The sequence below is a fragment of the Diorhabda sublineata genome, chromosome 3, assembly GCF_026230105.1.
Source record: "Diorhabda sublineata isolate icDioSubl1.1 chromosome 3, icDioSubl1.1, whole genome shotgun sequence".
NCBI lineage: Eukaryota > Metazoa > Arthropoda > Insecta > Coleoptera > Chrysomelidae > Diorhabda > Diorhabda sublineata.
The window spans coordinates 10,077,229-10,098,722 of NC_079476.1; the positions used below are offsets into that span (position 1 = coordinate 10,077,229).

At 31.7% G+C, this 21,494-nt stretch overlaps 1 protein-coding gene across 6 annotated transcripts in view; it reads left to right on the top strand.

Annotated features, from left to right (window-relative positions):
* LOC130441295 (calcium/calmodulin-dependent protein kinase kinase 1) overlaps nucleotides 1–21,494 on the top strand; it is a 539,168-nt gene that overhangs the window by 217,974 nt on the left and 299,700 nt on the right. The gene's annotated exons all lie outside the window — the stretch shown is intronic.

Consider the following 21,494-nt stretch of genomic DNA (forward strand, 5'->3'; position numbering starts at 1 on the left):
AAGAGGTGATTAAGTGTTCAAAAATATGTAGAATGCAAATAATCAACTATCATTGAATGCGATCTCCTTCAAATAGTTCTTCGTCCATTTCAATGCATCTCACATCAGAGCTAATTTCTTGACGTACTTATTCTGATACAAATTTCTCATCAAATCAGTAGCATTCATTTTTCACCTTATTCCATCTACAGACCAAAGCTCGAAAGACTGTTTCCAGCTTACCAGCGCGTGGGAAATAATCGATTCGGCAAACAATTAACCAATTGAAAAGATTTTAACCGATGACTCAATAGTTCAAAACATATATGATATATGTTTGCTCATGTTGTAACAGCTTAAATTCATACTGGTATCATTGAAAAGAAAATTGTAAATGACGTTAACCAGAATCTTTTAACGACAAAGAAATTATAGTTCAGCTTGCAAATTATATTATACCCAACTACAATATTATAAGCGCAAACAATGTGTCGCGAATATTAAGTTAAGATTATCAGTTTCGAATGCTGTAACATATAGTTGCATTCCTTCTGACGCTACATATTTTTCCAAATATTAACCAAGCAAATACCTTTTGTATATCTAATTTTCAATGCAATTTTCTGTGCTTACAAACGGCTAGTAGTAGTGGTAAACAGAGTGTTAAGTACATTGTTTCTAATCATTGAATATGAATAAGGAATCTGTTGAAAATTGAATGCTTTTGAATGCAAAACACATATATCAGCACAATCACAGCTTTTTATCCTAGCCCAATACAACATCTGTACTGTGAACATATCACGGAATTCAAGATTTTCCTAGACGTTCACATGCCGTCCCAACATTACATAGTACATCAACAATTTGGATATTGCAGAGGTTATTTCCCAATACCAAGTTATATATCTATAACTTGTTGAATAATTACAAAGTGTATCCAATTACAATTTCTTAGTCCAGTTTAAAATATCAAATAAGTGTTAACTCAACATACTACAGTAATCTCCCCGTATAACACAGTATATGAGTTTCACGCTGTAGGAAAACGCGTTGTACGAGTATGACCTCATATGTATGTATGTGGAGATGATTCACGTTTATTTTCTCTCGTTAAAGGAGGTTTAGATCAAATATTAAGGAAAATCTATGCTGAAACAAATATGGGGTTCTATTAAAATCAAACCAAGCTATCTGGAATAACGTTCTACCGACATGTTCAAAAGTTTCACCTTTCGAATTTTTATTACCGTCATTACATATGAGAATATATTCTTGTTCGGTTCTATGCCGTAAAATTTAATTAAATAATTATTTGTAGTTTTTTATTTATTTTCTGTATTTTTCCACATGATGCTAGACAGTATTAGATCCTTAGATGCCTTCAACCCACCGGCAGACCTCTAACATTTTCGATCAATATGTATGCTTAGGCATTTTTCTCAATATAAGCCAGTTTCGTCGGCATTATAAATTTGGTTAGCTTTCTATCTGCCTTCTTTAACTATATTCGGAAGTTCTTTTTGCGAGTACTTCCGTAATCAGTTGATTTGGATATTATACAAAGAAAACCTTTTCGAAAAATTTTGATTTTGTGTCGTCGGTACATACAATTTCCAATTCATTCAAATGAGTAAAAATTTCTTGGCCTTTTGGTTTTATTGAGCAATTATTTATGGGAATATTATTTTCATCGCAATCTTCTATCCAAGGTATCAAATATTTTTCTGTTTTTGGTATAAGTAAATCTCTCACAATTAAAGATTCACTTAGTCTTAGAGCATTACACCACTTCTAATTTTACTTGTATCTTGTTTAATTGCTCGGATTGTTGACTTATTTCGCTCCAGATCCTTTGCTATTACTATTGCTTTTTTACCATTATTTAGCTGATACAAAATGTCAACTTTTTGTGGTAGAGAAATAAATTTATTTCTCAATTTATATTTTGTTGAGAAACACATATTTTATTTAAAATAAAAATCATAAAAATTAGATTTTTACACCTTTTATGTTCATACAATTCAAAAGACACATGAAAGCGATATATTGCAAGCAAAACAATAGAAAACTAAAACAAATAGCGAACTGGACAGACTTCGGTAACAAACTGGAAAGCAGGCAGCAAAGTAAACCAGAAAATGTTTTACAAAACAATCAAATATTCAAGAAATGGCAAGAAACAAGATGAAATACATATAAAGGACGAAAATGGTATAATTTTAACAAAAGAAGCAGAATTAATGGTAAGATGGAACTCATATTTGATGCAACTACTGATAGGGACAGGGGATAATAATGATCCAAATAAAGAAACTGATGAAATAAGTGAAAGAAAGAACCACGATGTAAATAAAGGAGACATGACGAAAGAAGTCATAGGAGCGATTAAATGACTAAAAAATGAATGAAAAAGCTGCAGGATGGACGAAATAACACCTGAAATATCAAAAGTGGTATATACCTATTTACAAAAATATGTAACATAGCTTGAAATACGGCAAAGATACCAAAAAACTGATAACAACATTGTTATTACTTATAAGTCAGCTGTTAACAAATAATGTAACAACTATAGAGAAATAACATTACTGTATACATTGATAAAAGTTTACGAAAAAATCCTAGATAAAAAAAGAGACCAAACGTAGAAAATACACCAAATGATGCATAAAGAGGATTCCACAAAGGTAGAAGTGTACAAGATCACGTATTTACCATCAAAAAAATTATAGGTAGAACTCTTCGCCCAGATACAGATGCATTATTTGGATTTATTGATATGTAGAAAGATTTCGACAAAGAACTGAGTGTAAAAATATGGAAAAGCTTAGAAAGAAAAAAATATATGTTGACTCACGAAATGTAATCAAGAGCTTATATAAAAGAAATGTGAACTATGTTACTAATAAAAACCTAATTTTTGAGGCTTTTCTAACCACAGAAGGAGTAAGACAAGGTAGGGGATTAAGTTAATTCCATATTTTTAGATGATATAATGAATATCTGATCATCCAATTCAAAGAAAATGTGCGTTGAATATAAAAACCAGAAAATAGTAAAAATATCTGATGGAGCATATGCTGATGATATAGTCCTTATCGCAGAAAACAACCAAGATCAATAGAAAAACTTTGGCACTGAAGCAGCTTGGTATGAGTATAAACAACAAACGATAAACATAGGAATAAAAGATATAGAATTAAAACGGTGAGAACATTTGAACGGAAATAGAAAATACAGGCAATGAAGATGTCTCTTATGGAATTTATTGGGCAAAGGCAGTTGAGTTGGTGGGGTTATTAATAAGGAATTAAAGATTCACATATACCACTATGTGGTATATGTTTCTCTCATAATTTTTAGAGACAGATGAAAATTTGGTATTTCGACTTCTTTTAGTCTTTATCAAAATATGATTTTGACACTGCAAATTTGCATATTTATATTAATCAATAGATCACCTACATCATGATTATTAAAATAAGAATAAAATCAAAATAGAATTCTATTTTAACAAGAAAGATTAATTTTTCTTAAGTTTTTACTTCTCAAATACGTGGCAGTCATCAATTAAATTATTTGTATTTGTATTAGAATTTACAAAATAGAACTATAAATTTTATTTAAATTATTTAGGTCTTTTTTTATCATTTGTAGCTTTTCCGTTCTTATGAATGTGAACCATTTCTAAAAATTCTTTTTTTTTTCGTGTGTCGGACTCCATTCCCAGTATTTTTTAATCTTTATAATTGACTTTTGACTTTTTTTCCTATTGATATTTCGTGGTTTGTTAATTTCATTTTTCTCATCCTATTGATGACCTTTTAGTCTATTTTCTAAATACTGAGATGTCTGCCCTATGTAGACAGCGTCACAATTAGTACAGAGTACTTGATATATAATATTAATTCTTTTGTTTTTTAGTTTATTAGATTTTAGCTTAGTGAAATCTTTGAATAATGTATTATATCCTTCATGACTTATACTTATATCATATTTATTGGAATAATGCGATAGTTGTTGAGAAATTCCTTGTACATATGGAGGCTAGAGGTGAGGACAAGCGTCTTGTATGGAGGATTATTTGAAAAATTGTCCAGCTGTAAACAGCAAATTATAATAAGACTCTTAAAAATAGCGCTATTGTAGCAAGTGGTAATGATATGAATTTAGCAATTATATATTTTATGTACAATTTTCAAATAAATTTGTATATTAATAGTTTCTTTGAAATACTTCATGACTTAAAAAAAAAGAATTTAATTTACTATTCTACTCTAATAGTTTGGGGCGCTCTCTTTAAAATTATTCCACTTGCGCCACCTTAATTTGCTTCCTCTCAACAGACACTTTTCGATACACCGAGATGATTCTCCTAACTTCTACTCTCCATACTTATACATATGGTAAGGAGAAATGTTTTATGTTGGGATGTTTCGTTTCTGTTTTGTTTTTAAATTGATTGTAGTAACTGTTTATCCTTTTCTTGAATATGATGTTTATCATTTTTTCCGGATAACTATTTTCTTTCAATGCAGTTTTTACTTTTTGAATATCTAAGCATATAAATGCAGGATCTGATAGTTGGATAGATCTATTAGCTAAACTTTTTGTGACATAGGATGTCACGAGTTGAAGTTCAACTATCTTGGGTACCAAGTTGATTTTGTGTACCTTTCTGTTCTTATGTTATACATATATGTACAATTTGAAAATTAGGAACTCAAATTGATTGAAATTACAATCTATTTCAGGTTATTCATAAAGTACTTATACCCTATCTTTTCCAACTTTTTATTTGGAAAAACTGGGAATAGAAATCTAAAGTAAACAAAAAACATGCTCTTATTCCAAAGAAAAATACAAACTCATAAACATTATTCAAATATTCAAATTAAAATTAGGCACAGTTCTGGGAATCGGAACCTTTTTTAGCAAATTTTCTCCTCTTTAAGGACTAATTAACTTTTTATGCAAAATGACCTCGGATAGTATGAGTTAATCTATTTAATTTCAGTAATAGTATGTTACAATTTGAAATTATGCAGGAAGTTTGAGTATTTATTTTGAAGTACGTTTTTTATTTGACATGATAATTTTTTAGGTGAATTAAGTAAAGGAAACAAACCATTCATTTAAATTTCAATCAATAATTATATACTACTTTTGTTTTAGTGTATTTATTTACTGCACTGGAAAAGTGCTTGAAATAAGAAAAAAAGAAAATTTTTCAAATTAGATCTCATTTATTATGTTGTCGTGTTGTTGTTCATCTTAGAGGACGAGCCAGTTACCAATTTTAGGTGATCATTTGAAAAGTAACGAAAGTTTCCATAGTAAATCCTCTAAGCTTACTGAAAATTTTAAGGAGGATAAGGAATAAGATGTATTTCAGTTAAAGTATCAATCATAAAGTTTTAGGAAATTACTTTCGACGGTATTTTGTCTTCATAGTATTTTTGCCAGAGCATTTACATCTCTTCTAACCGAACGTCATAAATATTTATTAAAATAACTCCATTTTTGTCAATACATCAGTCTTCAACTTTCAACAGAATGAATAACATAAATAAACAATTGATAATATACATTGCCAGAACGAAATTTCATCGCCAACAGCCTGTCAGAGCAAAAAACGTATCCGTGCGAGTGGAAGAAGTAATATGGAAAACCGCGGATTAGAGTAAGAGCGCTTATTGAGCATCTGTGGACTTCATTAGACTATTTAAAATCATTTTGAAAGATTTTTCAGTACCTTTAACGCAGATATTATATAGGTCATTATCAAGGATACTGTCGAAAAATATTAAAACGCGTAATATTTTAGGTATGCTTTTCTTTTAGGAGTGACGTACTTTTAGAGTGGCAAGGTATATTGCTGTTACCTGTACCTGTGACGTACTTTTATATTTCTTACTTTATATTTAGAAGGTCCTAACACAGGTATGAATAGAAAGTATGGATCCTCTAACGGTTGGGGTTATTCCATATGATTCAATATCTCAGTAGTCGTTTACAACATTTTTGGAGTGCAGTTCAGTTTTCCACGTGCATCGATCTTCCTATCAGAACAAATATTTTATACTGAAGTATTGCAAAAATTTTCTTTGTTAAAGATTGACAATATATTCGTGTAAAGACAATTTTAAATATCGTGAGGTATATTTCTATGAATGTTGATTTGCCTACTTCATTATATAATACTTCAGACTCGTATGCTATAGACTTTTTTCATACTCAGTTCTACTACCCTCCTTAAAGTTTTAAGGTAGTATACCCCGGCCACACAGGGTTGCTAGAAGTGGCGTTTCATTTTCAGTACATATAGAGTTTACTGTAGAAAGTTTTGTGACTTTTGAAATGACCACCTAGAATTGGTCTATCTCAGATCTTGATCGGACACACTTGCCGATGCTTATTACGAAAGTTCACTGGCCCCGCCAGAATGTGATTTGTTTATAATATTTAAATCTATCAATAATGCAGACTTGTTGGTGTACTTACTTATTTCTTGCCCTCCAGTTAGCATACTCTTGTACCATCCAAGTGTTATCATCTCTAATTAAGATTTAGTATGAGAGATAATTTGTCTGTTTTAATATTGATGTTCTCGTTTTTAGTTTATCTAAAGACTCTATTGCTAATTATTTCATTATGGTTGAGTAGAAGCTATTGATTTTTAGCATTTGTAGCTTTGGTTAATGTACAATATCTAGTTGTGTTCTGCTAGGTGGAGTACATGACACTTCTCCTTTTTCACTACACGCAAGATCTGCAGTGGAATTTGTTTGTTAGTGTATCTTTGCTATGTATTAGTATCTTAAAATTTTCATATTACTGACCTTTATTTTGTCCTGTGAAACTTGAGGTTGTCTTCAATGTATAGGAATTGAGAATTGATTAACTACTCTATTAAATTCCTTCATATATTTTTCTTGTACTGGTTTTTCCGTAATGTACCATGTCGTTTCAACCACATTTTGATTATAATTTTCCTTATTACATTTTTGAATATCAAGAACTCATAAAAGACCATCATTTCAGCAGTAATCGTGATAACTGTATATAAGAATTTATTTTCATACAATATTTTTTACCTAACTATATTATGAGGCTCATTATTATAGTTATGTAGGTATCAAGGGTATTAAGTAGATGATTACACTCTGAGAACGACAGGATTACACATCCTATGGCCTCCATCAGTTGGATTTACCTGTTTTTTTCTTTTTCTCTATGATATTACCTTGACATAATTTTTGTCTACGTTATTGTTGCTAGGGAGATAAGTATAAAAATATTCAATGTGTCAGAATCAAAACTGAACCAAGATTTTTAAATTCCAACTGTAATTGCAAAAAACACCGAAAAGGCAATGGTAACCTTCAATCACGTATATACAAAATTATCCACAAGCTTTTTGTGGGCTAAATATTCGACGAAAAAAAATTCAATGGTAAATAGTTTCAGAAATTATGTATTTAAAGCAAACATCAAAAGGGTAACGAACAATAAAATCCAGTATGTTATTTAGAGAGAATGTTCTGAAGTAGAACGTTTTCAATGAACAAGGTCGTATTATTATTAGGTGGATGTCAGCTGCAAGAACTTGTAAATAATTTAGTCACACATATAGAAGATTGAACCTAGGGTCTTTGTTTTAACGGTACTAGAACTAAAATTACAAAAAAGGATTTTCATTATTGTCGCGAAAGACCGAGAGTTATACTAAATTACGACATATTCTAGTCTAAATCTTGATATCAGCGTAAAAATATGTGAAAAATTAATATTTATTTCAAACTAATATCAGTAATCACAACAAAAGAAATTGTTGTGAGAATAAATCAGGCAAATATTTCCAAAAATACGAATGAAAATTGTTATTTTTTTATATGAAATACGAGGATATATTGAAAAATTCTTAGCCTACTATAGAACCAAACAAAATTTCAATGTCAAAATATTTTATTGCTCAAGATATTCTCCTCTTAATTGGATAAATTGATTACAGCGAACCTGCAACGTCTCTAGACCATTAAAAAAATGTTTATTCTTGCTCTGTAAACCAGACCTCCACAGCTTTTATTACCTCCTCGTTGGAAGAAAAGTTGCGACCTTTTAAACTTTTTTTTCAGTTGAGGAAAGAGAAGATAGTCGGACAGAGCAAAATATGGTGAATAAGGGGGATGTTCTAGTAATTCAAACCATAAATCACGAATTTTTTGCATGGCAACATGAGATTTGTGTGCGGGGGCGTTGTCCTGCAAAAACAAAACACCTTTGGATAGCTTTCCCCGTCTTTTCTCTTTAATTTTTTCCCGTAGAGTGGTCAGAAATATCGAATAGTAATCTCCAGTTATTGTTCTACTCTTATCCAAAACTGTAGCAAGAACTTTTCTAGCAGATTTTTGGACACGAAACTTCTTAGGTCTTGGAGAACCAGAGTGTCGCCATTCCATCGATTGTTGCTTTGTTTCTGGATCGTAGAAATGTACCCAAGTCTCATCCATAGTAACAATTGGGTTTAAGAAGTCTACATCGTTTTAAAATCGAGCACAGATCGAACGCAGTGCTTCTACCCTTGCACGCTTTTGTACAACATTCAAACATTTGGGATTCCATTTTGCATCAATTTTTCTCATGTCCAAATTGACGTGAACTATATGATGAACGCGTTCGTATGAAATATTCAGTGCTTCAGATATCCGTTTTAGCCCAATTCCACGGTCTGATAAAATCATGTCATGAACTGCATAGATATTTTGGGGACTGATACAGAAACTGGCTTTCCCGAACAGTCTGATCTTCAATGTAAAATTTATCTCTTTTGAAGCTTGCAGTACCATTTTTCAGGTAACATACGAAGGACATTGATCACCAAGGGTATTACGCATATCTTCGTAAATCTGCTCACCTCTTAACCCTTTTACATACAGGTACTTGATAATGGCTCGATACTCAAATTTTCGATTTTCACAATTTCGGTGGACATCTTTTTTTTTAATCTATTGCGTAAGTCTGGTTTACTTTTTTGACGTCAAACTTTACACTGACACTTCTAATTATTCGTTGCTATGGTAACGCAATATGTTGTTTATGCATGGAACTGGTCTAGGCTAACTAGATATCAATGGAATCCTCGTATAAATTCGATTAAGTAGGAAAGTTTTCTTATCTATATGCTATAGGCAAAACAGGAATTTTTCTAGTGATCCGAAAATTATGAACATAAATTGTGCAGTAGAATTTACAGATATTTAAATACAAGTAGTACAGATGTTTTCTTGAACATTGGGTACTATTTTCAAGAGTACTGTGTGGAACAGCCTAATAGAATAAAGTCGTTAATAAATCAACAAGCGCGTGTTGAGAAAAACGCTCAAAAACGACGATTTTTATTTTTAGATTCGTTTCTTCTACTAAATAAAAAATTATAAAGAATGTGTCATGTGATAGTGGCCATTACCAACTTTTTTATTTTAAATGCAACCCCCTATATATAATCTATTTTTTGAGTTTTAGGCATAATTTACAATGTTAATTTCAAATACCTCTCTTCAATTGTTTTAGAAATATTACGCGTTTTCAGATTTATTCAGTAGATACATTACACATAAACGTAATAAATAATACTGATTATTTCCAAATAAGTTAAAAAAAACATTAATGCCAATGTAGATGCTCAAAATACTCGCAGTGAACATCTTGGCAACATGCCAATCTGCCATAAAAATGACTTCTAAGGTTATTCTTCTTAAGCTTGAGAGGCTTAATTTTGTATACAATACTGTTGAGAAATATCCTCAAAAAGAAGTCTAACGGCGTCAGATCAGGAGTTCATGCTGGCCATTCTATCGATCCGTGCTTTCCTATTCACTGATTTGGGAAAATTTGGTTCGAGCTCTACCGAACATTGATTTCAAAAGGGCGGTACTCCATCTTGTTGAAACCATATTATATTCGTAGAAACTTGTGGGTTTGCAGGATATAAATTTGTCAAAGTTGGGATTCTTATGAGACCAATAGCGGTTATTGACGATTAACATGACCCTGAAGTGTAAATATGCTCTCATCAAACAAAACATCTTCTAACTGGATCACATTGTTATCTAATGTGTTCATAAAAATACATATTTTACTTTTATACCAGAAATATGCGGGTTTTCTTGAAACTCAAACATAATTTTGTAATATCATTTGCTGTATTGGCAGTTCCTTTTTAATCTATCTTACATGACTAAGCTCGGTAAGTTTTTTTTAATTTGCTTATCCTTGGAACATAGGGGAGAGATTTGGAAATTTGTCGTAAAATAAGGGAACAACTTTGTGTTCGTATGTTATCTCCATATCCAATCATTTATTTATTATTATATATTAGCACTGACACAGATCACTATCTATCTATCCATCTTTAAGTTTTAAACGAAAATATACAGGACTTTTTTCGTATTTTTTTCAAATTCATGACAGTAAAAAGGAACGCTTGATTGGTTTTGCTTACTCTCTCAATTTAAAGAGTTGGATATGGGAAATAAGCATTTAGACAAATTGAAATAATAAGTAAATAATTTTCTTTTTTCAATGTCAATTTTTGTAATAAATCCGGAAATGCTCAATATTTCTGAAACAGTTGAAGATAGGCATATGGTATTGTACATGAATGATGTCTATAATTTTCTGAAGAATCCAGAATTTAAATAATATAATAATATATCAGTGGATAGAGAGGCACGGATCGATAGAATGGCCAGCATGATCTTCTGATCTGACGCCGTTTGACTTCTTTGAGGAGGTTTATCAAAAGTATTGTATACAATACTAAGGCCCTCATTTTAGATTACTTGAAAAAACAAATCACGCTTGCGATTAGATTAGTCACGCATAAGACGTTGAGCAACATGTCATTGCTATGACAGATTGACATTTCTATAGCAGATTCTCATGTTGCTAAGACGTTCGCCTCAAGAAATTGAACATCTACATTAATATTAATGTTTCATTTTATATTATTTATGAATAACCAGTATTACTCAATCGATTTTTGTGTAATGTACCGGCTGTCCCAATAAGAATGGTTCTCGGTAATATCTCAGGAACCGTTTATAGTACAGCTTCGGGAAAAAAATTATAACAAAAGTAATCTCGTGAAAAACCTGGAAATTATTTACAGAGTTTTAGGTCCACCTCTAGAGGGCGTAATTAAATACCGAAATTATAAAATGAATAATTTACAAATTTTGCCTAATCAAGATGCACTTAAACTATTATTAACGTATTCTTCAAAAAATTCAGCGGATATTTGATTTCACAAGTTTTAGTCTATCTCTTCAAATAAGAGGTGGGGGGAAGCGGCAACTTTATTATGAAAACGCCTTTAAGTCCAGTTCTACTTAACCTATCTATGCAAATTTAGTCTTTTTGAAGAGAGCTCCTTTCTACCAATGTAAGAGTTATAATTTCGAAACAACCTAATGAGTAACGTATACGCTAGAGGGCGCTATTTATTTAATTTTTTTAAATCTAGCTATCGTTGAAAAATGTAAAGTGAAAACATGCAGTTTTAATTAAGGAATATAAAACTAGACCAAATTATCAACAGAATAGCGAAAACCGCATGTCGATATCTTTTTTGTATTACGAGATATCCTAAGAAATGTGTAAATTTTAAGCATTTTCATAAATTACTCCGGGTTGACTAAATGGGAAAGTTTTGAGATTGACATTGTGAATGAATATTATGCCTGGAATAAATAATATAGAGGAGGTTGCATGTAAAATAAGAAAGTTTCTACTTGACACAGTCATATGACACACTCTACATATTTTTGGTTTTCGAAAAAAATGCTCATATGATAATATATATCAACAAGTCTAGCACGCTATCATTTATTTATTAAAGAATATATTCCATTTGGTTGTTCCACAACGTATTCTAGAAAATGGTTCCCAATGTATACGAAAACTACTTTTAATACGATTACTATTAAAATATCTGTAAATACTACTGTATAATATTGTGTTTTGTTAAACTTTTTTCTTTGTTGTTTATTGTAAGTGAACTTGTAATTGTGCGACACAATTTTGATTTAAGTTTTGATGTTAAAACTTGAAACAACCACTTAACATTGATGTAACTTATAGCTCGTTTTCATTCAAATAATTCACTTTGGTCACGATACATAATTAAAATAAGCAATTTAATTCCCATGCGCATACGAAAATTTTTTTTGCACAAATAAATACTTTTGAAGCTTTTTTTCAAGAAAACCTGGAAGATCTCTCTGTCATTGTAATCTGATCATTATCACGATAAATGTAAAATTTTGTTCCATTCTAAATTACTATAAATGCTTGTAAACTAACGGTCTTACTCAGTAGAAGCTCCTTCAATTATTATAACTGCAATTATTATTGTTTACACTAACACTAATAAGCAAAATTCGGCAATTTGCTTTTACAACAAGTAGTGGAATAACTAAGTCAAAAGGCTCCGCCCTCTTCAGTCTTGTGTCTAGGTTCGTGTTGTCGAGGAGCTGGATTGCATCGATATTCATATGTTTCAAGAGCAGCTGTTAGTGACTTTTTGCAAATTTAGTGGATACTTGCCTTACTGTGTCTATCTTCAGGTGCCGATGAAGATCGCTATTTAGAAAGTACCAGAGGGCATCAACGATGCTCCTTAACACTTTATTTTGAAATCTTTCGATTATTTGGGTGTGCTTTCGCTGGCATATCCTCATAGGTGAATCCCGTAGGTCCATACCGGCTTCAGGATTTCTTCATATACAAGTAGTCTATTAAAAATTGACAGAGTGGATTGTCTTTCCAGCAACCAATACACTTTCTTGTATCTAATACTTAGCTCTACTCGTTTCTTTTCTATGTGAGGTTTCCAGAGTAACTTCGCAACCAGTGTTAGCCCCAGATAATTCACTTTAATTGTATATGATTCTTGTTCATCGTCTATTTTTACAAGTACTTTACTCTCACAAATAAAAAGAGTAATATGTACTGATTTTTTCTTATTTAAGCTTATCCTCCACTTTTTGGTCCAATAATTAATTTTATTAATTGATGTCTGTAGGTTGTTTCTTCGTCGGAATCGCCTACTGTAAAAATGGCTGTGTCGGGTCGCAAATGTGGTGATAGTGTAGTTTTATAATTGAGGGATGTCACTAGTCTATAAGAGGTAAAGGATCAGCTCAAGAATACTATATTGTGCATCTTCTTGCTTTATTCTCTCATATAGGACTCTAACAGTTTTGCATATTGGTTAGACATGAGTTTGTTTATTTTGTATTTGAGCCCTTCATGCCAAACTTTGTCAAATGACCCCTCTAAGAAAACACAGGAGCAGACTTTCTTCTTGGACGAAGAAAAAATCATGACCTACTGATATAGCCGATTACAACAGATTCATGGGAGAAGCAGATTTGTTTGACCAAAAGATATGCTTATATGACTTTGACAGAAGATCTACAAAATTATAGAAAAAGGTATTTTATAAACTTTTGATGTCTGCGGTTGTAAATGCACTTATAATATTTCAAGAATAAGAAAATGCTTCTACTACAATTTATTGTTCCCTTAGCTGAATCAATGATGGCCCAAAGAAAAGAAAATGAAACTGTCAGAAGAAAAAAATTGGTTCGACCTTCAAATCTAACAAAACTCACGATTTGGCGACTATTTGCCGTTGCCACGAACAAAAATTGTGTGCATTGTGCAAATCTGTACTCTACAAGAATTGTTTTGCGATGTATTATACGTAGAAAGTTGTATCATAAATATTCTGAAAGGATGTCATCTAATAAATATTTTTTTGAACTAGTAAACAGAACATTTCACTGTATTTTATATTGTCATTTCAACACCAGTGGGGGTAGAATATTGTTATTTCTACTTTATTTGACACTCTGAAGTCATAATTCACCCTTTCATTGGAAAATAAAAAACTGGTATTGAAAGGGGTAAGCCTAATATATACGGGAAGTATTTCATTACTGTCGAGTGATTAGATATAGTTAACCAAGATGCGAAGTTAACAAATCATTGTTTCGTTCTGGACAAACCTAAAATATTACATTTAACAAAAAATTGCCAGTCATTCATTTTTACTGTTGCTGTTGCTAACAACTTTCACCAATATAAATAAATGTTAGATAAAGTCGGATTGATATTAAGTTCGCGAATAATAAATTGAGAAAAATGCTCTCCGATGAAGAACTGATGGTTTGTACTCATCCAGAAATACGACAGGCTGCTGACGCAGCTGCAGACGGGTTGGTGCCAGAAAAAAGTAAGCATCGCTACATAAAAGCTATTGAAAGAAGGAAGTGGTGCGCAGAAAAAAAGGTGGAGAATACCAGTTCCGAGAGTGTACTCTTAGCATATTTTGCAGAACAAACCAAACAATAGAAGCGGTCCAGAAAATTAAAACCTTTTTCAATTAGGTATGACTTTTTTTAATGCATTATCGGAACGACCCCTTATCTGGTTAAGGAGTATATTAATTTATTATATGTATAATTGTAATTATATGCAAAATAATAACCAATTTTATTTGATTGGTTTTCTGTTTCACACTCCTAGCATGTCATCTAATACTCTGTTCAGTTTGACTTTTTGTAGTAATATACCCAATATTTACTGAAGGCAGCCAATCAGGTTTATCCCCGTCTTCAAGTTTGGCTGGTTCAGATAAAAGGACAAAAAATCTACGGTTATCAATGGATAAGTTAGTGAAAACAGTTTTATTTAGATTACAAATATTCAGAACCCTCAATATTACCTGTAAACCTCATAATATATAATTATTTCATCTACTTAAAAACAGTCTTCTCTGTAATCTTAAAACACTTTTTAAAGTACCAAAGCACTTAATTTTATGACAAAAACTTCATTTTTATAAATATGTTTACCTGATACAAAGTGAGGTGCACAAATTGTTACATTATTTGAAAAGTAAACGCTCAAAATTTCATCTCTCTTCTACGCTCTTATCCAATGTTCACGTCGTTCTTTGGCTAATACCATCATTTGTTCTCCTTTTTGTGAACTAAGAATCCTCAAAAACGAACCTACTCCCTATTAGCCCTTTCAGAGGAATCCACGACTGCACAAAAAGCCGACATTCTTATATAAACCCACTTTTAAAATCTCTCTTTTCAGGTTATTTATATTGTAGTTAATATGAGTTTGCCCCGCGCGGAAAATGGTGCACGGATCGTGACATCCTCTCAAAATGACCTATAGCCATGACCAGTATAAAAACTTGTCACGTGTGCTGCACCCATACCAAGTGTTACCGATAGGAACGTCAGCACTGTAAAAAGCAAATTCCGGGAAACCAACGCAGTTCTGTACACGATATGTCTGAGGAATTAGGAATTTCAGCCAGTTGAGTGCTAAGTCTTCTGAATTTTGAGCATAAATTCACGCGCTGGGAAGTTTGCACACGTTTCCCGGTGTAAATAGGAAGGAGAAGATTTATTGCACTGAATATTCAACACAGATGAAACTACATACACAACTATATTCCGGAAAATAAACGCAGTTAAAGTGTTTTATACGAATGTTATAGTAACCTCCAATAAAACACGGTGAAACCTGTCTACAGATCAAAACGACGCTATATTCCCAGACAACAACAGATCGCATAGGCTTAGGATGGAAACATTGAAAGAATTGGGTTGGAAACACTGGACGATTCTCCTTATAGTCTCGATTTGGCAACATGCGACTATTATTTATTTGGTTCGGCGAAATGCGATTCGAAAGTAGAATTCTCGGTGCGCCAATGATTACGTGATAACTTCCATTTAATTTGTATTCCATTTAATTGTGCGTTGTAGAGAGAGGTATAATATACCTCTACCTATAATATAATACATTATATTGAAGGTGGTAAGGTGATAAAAAAAATTTTTACTAAAAAAACATCCGAAATCCTCCAGTTATATCTTAACCACCCTTGTATTTTCATCAAATAATTGAGAGGAAATCAAATCTAATATCAAATTATCAAATAGCAAGATCAAAACCAATCCTTGATATGGAAAATATGGGAGTACCTGCGAAAAAGAAATATCATCAGCAAATTAACGACAAAGTTAAATTTACGAATATATAGAACGGAGACAACTAGGGTGGTAGGGCCACCTATAACAAAGGATGGATAATATAGTGCCAGTTAAAAAAAATTGGGAAAGTAAAATGCCGGGAAAAAGGGAAGACAACGAGTAATATAACGCGCTTGTGAAAATAAAAGAAGAAAGGAAGGTGAAAACATGACGCAAGATAGAATTCACTTGAAACTTTTCATGAGAAATCAGCTAAATAGTACAATCAGCACCCCTACACCCTATAGGGTAAAAAGGGAACAGATTATATATCTATACAAAAAAATCATCCCGTTTTCTTTAATCGTTATCGTCAAAATCTACACTCGTATCTGATATATAATGAGCTTCGTCACTTCTGATAATGTGTTTCTGTCTTACTAGTAAACACGTCTTTATTGCTCGGCCCAACGAAGAACAAAATCGATGTAAGGCTACATTCTATATCATCAGTTTTTGAACACCTATTATAAGGTATGAAAACTCAATTATTGTAACTGTTCAGAGCGCGAGTATGACTGAGAAATGAACCGATTTATTTTACATAACCGTAAACTATTTTTACGGATAATTTAATAAACAATGATACTTTCTACTGGACTAATTGAAGCAGTTGTTAGTTATAGAACATTAACTCCGTAATTGTGGCAAATACATTCGCCAACAAGGATGTTTTTACAGAGATGCTTGAACTATCTTTGTAAGTATCAACAATTCACAATGATATAATTTACTACAATTTATATAATATTCAATCATACTTAGAACTACTTATTACCTTTAGGATTGAAATAAATACCAGTGGTTCAATAAACAGCCAACAACAAAGTGACCTTTAATCAAATGAAAGGTTTTTGCTGGTGTCAATGAGGCTTCTTAGAAATGCACCATTCTTCTATCAGTCCAGCACATTTTGTAGCGTATTCATATTATACTTTTACATATCTGAAGTACACGATACTTGTTTCTACAAATACAAAGTTTTATGGCTTTATTTGGAATTATTAATTGCTCTTAAACTGCTTATTCAGATTTCACAAAACATCTACCTGACGCTTTATAGACGCAGCTGGTAATCTTTGAAATTTTGAACGTGTTTTTATGAACAAGTTTTTCTCCAACTTGTTTATATCATACTCTTAAGAACTCATATATGCATGAGTAAAAAACCAATTATACTATTTCTAAGAATACCAATCTAAATTTTCGCTCCATACTATGTAAGGCTTGCCTTAAAAAGTCCCATCATTCCACTAGCAGCAATTTTGATTGTTAACTTGTTGAAAAAACTTATATTTATTTAGCAAATATTGTACGGAAACCGGTGCGTTTGTCTGATTCTATTCGAATTTCAAAGTATACATAATGTGTTTAAGACAATGTTCTATCTTTCGCTGTTTTTTTTGCAAAACTTATCACGTATGGTAGCATACGAGATCAGGGTTATTATTATAAAGAGCTCATAGTTTACTTCAAGTTTTGTGAACTAATTCAAGTACTACTACAGTAAACTGAGAGAAACAGCAAATTCAAACATCTATGTAAATATGTAAGTGTTAAATTTCCCATTGTTAAAAAGTGCAACAACTTAAAAGTGATTAAAATCAGAATTTTAGAATGGATTGTATGAAATATATCTCGATTTGCTTTGTAACGTACGGAGGTACCAAAAAATTTTATTTTATCCATTTGAGACTTTATTGATTGTTCTATGAAAAATGCCTAAAATTATTTTGCTAAGACTTTCTGCATGTCGACAAAACTATTAGACTAGTAAAACAAGTTACTTTATCTCCGATTCTTATGTGTTTTTGTTAATTCAGCCGATAATTTATTTGCTGAAAATTATGATGTTCAACCGTCCCTTTTTTTCTGTTCAGGGTAAGTTACCTGTTTTTACACGGTCTTTAGAGAGCAAACAGTCACATTTTTAGAAAAGTTTTTTTTCTTACGGCTATCGAAAATAATTTTGAGCCATAATGTCCTAAAAACAGTTAATTGGTTCAAATATACGTTGATTAAAGCTAACGCCTTATATTTTATTACAATTTTAAATCGAAAATAGAAAATTTCGGTTATCAGTTTTGCCGATATATATTGATATAATTCTTTTATTGCGAAATAAAAAATTGACGTAGAAGTTGAATCCCGATGAATCTATTTCATTAAGACAAAGGAAGTTTACAACAGTGTTGGAATATTCTGTTTATTTTCAATGTATTGAATTTTTTATATTATAGTGTAAATGGTTCCCTTTACATATATCTAACGGTGATGAAATTATATACACTCTACTACAACTAATACAGTTTTCTCATTTATAACGTTTCGGTAATTCATCTGGTATCAATTCTTGACAGACTTGCTAAATGAAACACTCACAGTTGGTGAGGATTATCTCTAAACAAAATATCAAATTTCATAACTTCTGTTTAGCTAATGATTGGATTGATTTTTCTAACGATATTGACTCTAAATTTTCAGACTTTCTCGATAAAATTATCAGGTGCTACAATACAGCATTCCCTCTTTGCCCTAGTAAAATTAATCATCACAAATCTAGGACTACGAAAGAATGTCGCACTTCATCCAAGAATATGAGATCACTCTTGTATATTAGAAAGTTCACAGAGATTCCTCACATCTTCAATTATACGAGTATCAATAACTATAGATTATTGTATCGGAAAAATATCAAAACTATTAAGCAAAAACTATTACAACAATCGCATCTCAACTTATTCTGTTATCAATGATTTGAGAAACAAAACCTGTTCATCAAACACTTTTGACCTCGACCCAAACGAACTTAAAAGTTATTTCGTGAATGTAGGTAAGAATATTAGTTCTAAAATATCTCCAAGTCGGGATGCTTTTTCTTTCCTCGTTCCTTCTAAAAAAATTAGTGACAGACCTCAGACCTATAGATAAATTTGAGCTAGAGCAAACTATACTCAGCATTCAAAACAATACTTCCTGCGACAACGATGGGTTATTAGCTAAGTTATTTTTGAATTTTCCAGAAGTGATAATTAACGTTTTATGTTCTCTAATCTACGAATCATTTGAAAAGGGGCTTTTCCCTAGCTGTCTAAAAGCAGCCAGAATTTTTCCCCTTCACAAGGTTGGTGAGAAAAATAACACTAGTAACTATCGTTCTATTGTGTTATTACCAATCCTATCGAAAATAATTGAAATACTAATGAAAAACCGTCTATTATTCCTTTTTAAAACATAAAATCTTGATAGCTCTAAAATTTGGTTTTCTACGTCCTAATAAAGCGCTAATGACGCTATGTTTTCTGTTTTTAGTAAAAATACACCTCACTTAACAATAAATTTTATACGGCTTTAGTTTTTTGTGATGTCCCTCGATTGTGTTGATCATGAAATTCTGATTAACAAATTAGAATATTATGGCATCCGAGGTGTTCTTTTAAAATGGTTTGTATCTTACCTTAAATGTCGAAAACAATTAGTAAGAGATAATGGCAAAGTTTCTAGTGAATTGCCAGCAAGCAGTGGTGTACCTCAAGGCTCAGTTTTAGGTCCAATTTAGGTAAATTCTCTGGTTGCGCAGATGACACCAATGTAACCTGAAGTGGTCTAGATATACAAGCTTCACATTCTACCATAGGCAAAGATCTTATTACTATTAAGTCCTAGTCTGACGCGACGGTTTCTGTTAAAACACTGAGAAAACCTTAGTTTTATCCTATAAAGGAGATTTACCAGCTCTAAAACTCAACAGTGATTTAATTCGATCAAGTTTCTTGGTATACATATTTTTTGCGATAAAATCTGTGTCTGAACAGCTCGATTCCCGTACTACTTTAACAACTATTCGTTGCTCGAATCGTATCTTCGGTATGGTTTGCCTTTCTGGGGATCTTCTAGTTTGTACCTCTTCGAATCTATCTTCAAATTACAATAAAGAGTTATTCGTTATATTTTTGGTTTGAGTGATGGAACGCAAATTCTATTTTAAAAAATACAAACACTCACTCTCCGCGCTCTTTTCATTTTAGAATCTGTTTGTTTGGTTTGCAAACACTTTTACAACACATTTAAGACACCCATTCATGCCTACCCTACTAGACGAAAGAATTTGGACATGCACTTAACTATACTCGTACCCACTTCTGATCTGGTAAAAAATTCCATCATCTTCAGCGTCAAAAAATTAGTCGGTTACCTTCGGAATTAAAAATATCAAAAACATTTAATAAGTACGGAAGATTGGCAGACATTTCTACCTGAAATATTTTATTATTCTGTGGCAGAATTCTACAGTTTACCATAGACTCAATAGAATAGCATAATTCAATTTAGTATGAAGTATATTATAATTACTATATTGAGCCAAATTGTTTTTTATAGCTTTTTATTGTTTATATTTTTATATTTTTTATATTTTCGATATTTTTTATATTTTTTTATATTTTTTATATCTCTTATATTTTTATATTATCTCTCTCTATCTCTCTCTAACGAACAGAATTGTTTCTTATATCTGAACTTGCCATTTTTTAAGTTTAGCAAAATAAATTAGTTTCCTGTGTTTTATTCTAACAATATTTTGCACTAATATTTTAATTATTAAGCAATATTCTCTTAAAGAATGAATTGAACAGTCTAGAGTCAAGGGTATATGCACAAAAATATCCTAAATAGACCGTCCGCGATGGATAAGATTTGAAATGGTGCTGGCAAAATATTGCGCACAGTTAATGTTGCTCACACGAATCAAAAGTAGACGATGACAGTTATCACAAAGGAAACGATTTCTTTGTATTAGAATCAGTAGTTGAGAATCCGTACACAAGCACTAGAAAAATTACCAGACTCAAAGGTAAAAGTCAAAGAAGTATTTTTAGAAATTTTAGAAATACGGTTTTCATCACAGAATAGGTTTTTGCTTATGGGACATTAATCAAGACTTCTCCAAGCTTGTGTTAGTCACAGAAGAATCTACGTATCACAATAATATTCCAGTGAATAGTAATAACTTTCACTATTTTGACATTCGATATAGGCACTTTTTCTATATTGTGAACCGTCAGAATCGATGTATACATGTATTTGGTGGGTATGTGGAGAATCGTGGAATATATCCCTATTTTTTTAATGGTCCAAATTTTTTAAAACAGCAGCAGGGATCTCTTCCATCAAATTATTTTGGATATCAAAGTATGATGGCAGTTAGGTGTGGATTTTCATTACGGTGGTAAGAAACTAATTAAAAAATTCCCAAATATATGAATAAGAAGCGGAGGTCCATATAGTTGACCACCAAGATCCATAGATCAGCACGTGGAAAATATATTACTCCATGGACTACTCCCAATCATATGACAATTTGATGTGTTTGGTGCAGGCTGAGCCGTT